Raw genomic sequence first — 5,880 nt, 5'->3', positions numbered from 1 at the left:
TGGTTTATCCCTTCTGACTTTCTCAGTAGGGTTAGATAGAGTTTTATATCCCAATGGATAATATAGCTACTCTTACCTCTCCGGGTTTATTACACTGAGAGTAAGGTTTAAATATTACCTCTTAATTCTCTCTTCCTCTCCTTATAGTAGTATTTGTCCCCTCCCCTTCCCATACCCTCTTTGTGTGTAATAGAATATCCTATTTTTCTTATTCACTCAAGTTTCTCTTGGTGTACCCTACTATTCACCCTCCTCTTCCCCCCCCATATCATCTTAGACCACCCTCTCCCTATGAATTATTCTTCTGATTACTATAATAGTGAATACCATAATATTGAATAGAGTTCACTACTGAGAATTATATATAGCATTTCTCAACATAGGAATACAGATAATTAGATCTTATTGAAGCCCTTAAAGAGGCAAATTTAAAAATTATGCGTTTTCTTTCTTTCCCCTCTGTTTCTTATTTACCTTTTCATGTTTCTCTTGATTTTTGTGGTTGGATATCAAACTTTCCATTTAATCCTGGTCTTATCTGTGCAAATACTTGGAAATCTTCAATTTTGTTGAATGCCCATACTTTCTCCTGGAAGTATATAGTCAATTTTGAATGGGTAGTTGATCTGTGGTTTTAGGCCCAGTTCATATTCCAAGCCTTGTGGTCTTTTAGCGTGGATGCTGCCAGATCCTGTGTGATCCTAATTGGTGCTCCTTGATATTTGAATTGTCTCTTTCTGGCTTCTTGTAAGATTTTTTTCTTTTACTTGGAAGCTCTTGAATTTGGCTATTATATTCCTGGGTGTTGTCTTTTCTGGGTCTAGTGTAGAGGGTGATCTATGGATCCTTTAAATGTCTATATTGCCCTCTTGTTGTAGAACTTCAGGGCAATTTTGCTGAATAATTTCTTTTTGTATGAAGTCCAATTTTCTATTAATTTCTGCTTTCTCTGGAAGACCAGTGATTCTCAGATTGTCTCTTCCAGACTGGTTTTCTTGGTCTGTCACTTTCTCATTGAGATATTTCATGTTTCCTTCTATTTTATCAGTCTTTTGACTTTGTCTTATTTGTTCTTGTTGTCTTGAGAGATCATTAGCTTCTAATTGCTCAATTCTAGCCTTTAGGACCTGGTTTTCCTTTTCAGTGTTTTCATTTCTGATGTTCAATTTGCTTTTCAATTAGTTTGATTTCTGAGCCTCACTTTCCAATTGCAAAATTCTGCCTTTTAAACTGTTATTTTCTTGCCAGATCTCTTCCATCTTTCTCATCATCTCTGATTTGAACTCTTCATTAGCTTGTAACTAGTTTTCATTGTTTTGGGAAAGTTTGGATATGATTACTTGTTTGTTCTCCTTTGTTGTCTGGATTTTCTCTGCGTAAAAGTTGTCAAGTTTTAGAGATTTCTTATTTATTATCTTTCTCTTCTCGGGTTCTCGAATTTGGCTTGCCATTGTTGGACTTGCTCCTTCTGTGCTTTATCCTCACACTCAGGGTCAGTCTGCACTCTCTAGGCTTCGGAGGTCTCAGGTCTCATTGTTCTCGGGGTCAAGCCTTCTGGTGGTCCCCCCCAGTCTGCCCCTCTGCCTGAGGGTCCTTCAACAGTCTCAGGGCACTGCTTCTGCATCTGTGCTCCTGTCTGCACAGGGTCCCCACTAGAAGTCCAAGCCTGTGCTCAAGATCCTTGTCCGTGCCTAAGTCAATGCCTTCACTGGCCACAGTGCTCAGGGTCTGTATTCAAAGTCCATGTGCATTCTTTAGCCTCTTGGAGTCCTAAGTCTTGCTGCTCTCAGGAACAGGCCCTGGAGCTGCCAATGACTTAATGGGTGCCCCAAACCTGCTTTAACTCTTGTGCACTGGCCTTGGAACTTTAAGTGGTGTGGGGTGTGGGGGAGGGGCTTTTTCAGCTCTCGTTTTAGTGAGAGCTGTTTCACCTCTTTTTAGCATGGAAATGCCCCGATTCCATGTACCTTCAATGCTGCACCCTGTTGTGGGGTCCCTTCATTTGTCTGGATTTGTTTTTATGTCCCCTTTAGGAGTCTTATATGCTTCGGTTAGGAGAGGTCAGGCAGCTGCTTTTTACTCTGCCTCCATCTTAACCCGGAACTCTGTAGCATGTGCCAATAGTAGATTCTTAAAAAGCCTACTACTATGTGCTATTTAGAAAGAAAAAAAATTGTCAGTCAATACCATTTATTAAGCTTTAACTACTTACCAGAGATTGTGCTAAGCTCTTAAATAAGACCATAACATTAGACATTATGGTAGAGCACAAGAAGTATTCATTGTCCCTTTTTTCATTCCAACCCTAAAATAACAATTGTTAATATCCTCGAAGGCTTATACCTGTTGAGTTAACTGGCAGAGGGGAGATGGAGTTTTTAATTTATTTCCTCATAATTCCCCTTTCCTATCAAGTAATAAGCAGCAGTTTACTCTCTACCTTTTCTCTTCTTATCTTTGTAATCTCTTACATTCCAACTTCCCACCCTATTATTCCACTGAATCTATTCTATACAAAGTTACCTATGATCTTCTTTATGGCCAAATTCAATGACCTTTTCTCTATCCTCATTTTCTTTGATGTCTCTTCAGCCTTTGACAGGGAAGATCACCTTCTTATCCTTGATATTTTCTTCTTTCTAGGTTTTCCGGACATCCCTTTTGCCTGGTTCTCCTAGCTACTGGAATACTCCTTTTCAGTCTCTCCTTTTCTAGATCCTCATCTGGATCATATCTATCAACAATCAATATTCATCATTATTCTGGGCTGGGTCTTCTTCTCTATTCCCTCTATATTCCCTGACTTAATGATATCATCGTCTCCCATGGACTTAATTTTCATCTCAATTCTAATAATACCCCCTCTTTTTTTAGGGAGACTTTAATGTTTTGTTTTGGAGTTTTTTGGTCTACAATTTTCTTTTTCTTTCTTTTTTTTTTTTTTTTTTTTTGGAAAATTTATCTACAAGTGTCTCAACCCAGCTGCCATCCCCACATCACAGAAGGTATCATCTGGGAGAGGACATGTTCATACAAATTATGTCTTTCAATCTTTCAGTTCATTCTGTGAAGGTAATGTGCACAATTCATTCTTCAAGTTTTAAATCTAATAGCTGTGTATGATGCTTTCTTGGTTCTATCTATTTGTTTCTCTATTCATTATTCTGTGTAATTCTTTTAAAATTTAAAATTTAAAAATATTTAAAATTCCAAAACTCATTATTTTTCTTCCTAAATCATCTCCTCTTTCCTACCTTTCCCAACTCCTATATTTGTAACATCTCTTGAATTTGTACCTTTGTCTTCTCTGATACCATCTCACCACTGTGGCATCACCATCTTTACCAGCTCATGCTTGGACTACTGTAATACTCTGCCAGTCAGTCTACCATCTGTCTATCTTGTCTCACTCTTCTATAGTTCATCCTAAATCAGCCACTAAAGTTATATTCCTAAAGCACGTCACCTCTCTACTCAAAAAACTTAAAAGGCTCCCTATCATTTCCAGGGCAAAGTACAAAATGTTCTCTTTGCCAAAGTCTTTCATAGCTCAGCCCCATCTTATCTTTTCAGGATTCTAATACTTCATTCCATGCCAGTTACTTCTTGACATAGGGATAGTTGCCTTCTGACTATTTTATGAACAAACTATTCCATCTCTGGCTCCTTGTTTTCTCCATGTTCCTAGTCTGGAATTCTCTCCCTATTTAACTCTACCTACTGATTTAACTGACTTACTTTTACTGTCAACTGAAATCCCATCTTTTATGTTTCCATCTTTTCTAATTATTATGCCTTATCTTTTGTTAATTATTTCCTAATGAATCATTGTTATAAAAAGCTAGATGTATGTAGATGTTGTATAGATGATGATGATATGACACCTTCCTCCTTTATAACAGTACCCAGGCAGGATTCTGCAGGTCAAAGGATGATATCCCTTCAGGTCCCACCTGGGGTTGATTGATATTATATAATGGGCTCTTTAGCTTGGTAACTGTTGGTATCTGACTGCATATTTCCTTTCCCAAAGAAGCTATGAATAACCACTTCAAGAAGGTACTTTAAAAGCTTTGACTGTATTTAAACCAAGGTGGGAAAATGGGATTGGATAGAGGTATTGGGAAACCCTAATTAATTTGGTAATGATAGACCCTTAAACTGTAGGCAAGTAATGAATCAGGATGGTTAGCCCTCTCTCTGGTCCAGCCTGGCCACAGCCACACCAGAGTAGGCAAACTGCTGCTTGATATTTCAGCTTCTTCTTTGCTAGATGATATGCCTAACCAGGCTTTGGGATATCCACCCCTTTCCATCCTCTTCTTCTTCTCCTGCCCACTTCCCAGATCCCTCCTGGGCTCTGGGAAACCTAGATAACTATGATGATTGATTTCCTGTTATCTAGGGGAAGTAGAATCAGAGATGATGGTTTGGGTACAGGTGGATGATGTTAGCAGGAACAAACAGGAAGATCTTGCAAGGTTCAGCCCTGTAAGTCTCAATCCTCAAAAGACCAGGATCCACAGATCTAAGGTCACAGGGAAAGAAAGGTACCCCTGCCAGGGCTGCCAGGGTGTTTTATAACCCCCTGGGCCAACTGCTCTCTCTCCTATTCTCACAGTCCCCTTGGAACATTCTGATATCCAACAGATCCACCTGTCAATCAACAGTGTGGACTCCTGGCTCCCAGAGATTCAATATAACATCATGTATGAAACTTGCTTTGTTTATATTTGTTTACTTGTTATCTCCAAGGGACTGCCTTTTGCTTCTTTCTAGTATTCATAGCCTTAGCACGATGCCTAGCACATACAATGTATTATATAATGTTTATTGATCATTTAATTTAAAATTTAAAAATCTAAGAACACTCCAAATTCAAGTATGTTAAGTTTTGCTATAGAGTGTCATTCACAGAACTAAATTGAGATGAGACAGTGAAAAGAAGTTCTTTTAATGCCTCACCATAACTTCCAACCAGAAACAGGATCCTAACAAAAATTATCAGTGAAATGTAAACTTCTTCATGGCTAACTCCATATGAACATTCTTACCTTAATTATATACTGGCAATCAATGGGAAAAAAATCATTCATAAAAAGAGAATCATAACAACTTTTACAAATTATCATCTGCAGTAGGGGAATAGCAAAAAAAAATAGATGTGTTTTTTTTCTTTTTGTTTTTCACCTCTACGTAAAAAGTAGGAGAGATTAAAGAAGGGGAAAAGAAAAAGTTACCACTTGTCTTTTGATTTCACAGTGTGGCAGGGGTCTCAAACCTTACATCTGCCATGAATTTTCTGTCCTTTTCTTTTGTCTCTGTGGTTGTGGTTCTAGCTTGTACTTTGTCCCACCAAAGTTCCTTTTCTATTCACTATCTCAAGTACTAAGATGTAATCATCAACCCTACAATCCTTATGGGTTTTTCTTTCCTCATTTCTATGGCTAGGGTAAATAAAAGAATGGTAAAGGGCAGGCTCTTCAATTTTCAAAATGCCCAACTCTCATAATTCACATTTACCCTTAGATTTTTATCACAAAGAGTATTAACACCAAAAATTTAGATATGTTTTAAAAACAAGTTTTCTGGGATATGCTGAACCACAATCAGTAGAAACAGCAAAGTTCCTTTCTGTTAAACTATAGAGAAACTCTGAAAAAGGCAAATATCAAGCCTTATTTAATCACTTTTCCACCCACCCAAATCTGAGATAAAGTACAGCTTCCAAGGATGCTTTGAAAAGTATAGCAAAACCAGCTGAACACAATAGACTACAAATGGTGATAATGAAAGATTCAATCTGCTTTGAAGGCAGGGGGCTACACACAGACATCTGCTCTTATATCTCTTTTCAGTTCAATCATACAATGTGAGAGA

The sequence above is a fragment of the Gracilinanus agilis genome, chromosome 1 (assembly GCF_016433145.1).
Source record: "Gracilinanus agilis isolate LMUSP501 chromosome 1, AgileGrace, whole genome shotgun sequence".
NCBI lineage: Eukaryota > Metazoa > Chordata > Mammalia > Didelphimorphia > Didelphidae > Gracilinanus > Gracilinanus agilis.
This window is presented reverse-complemented; position numbering follows the sequence as displayed.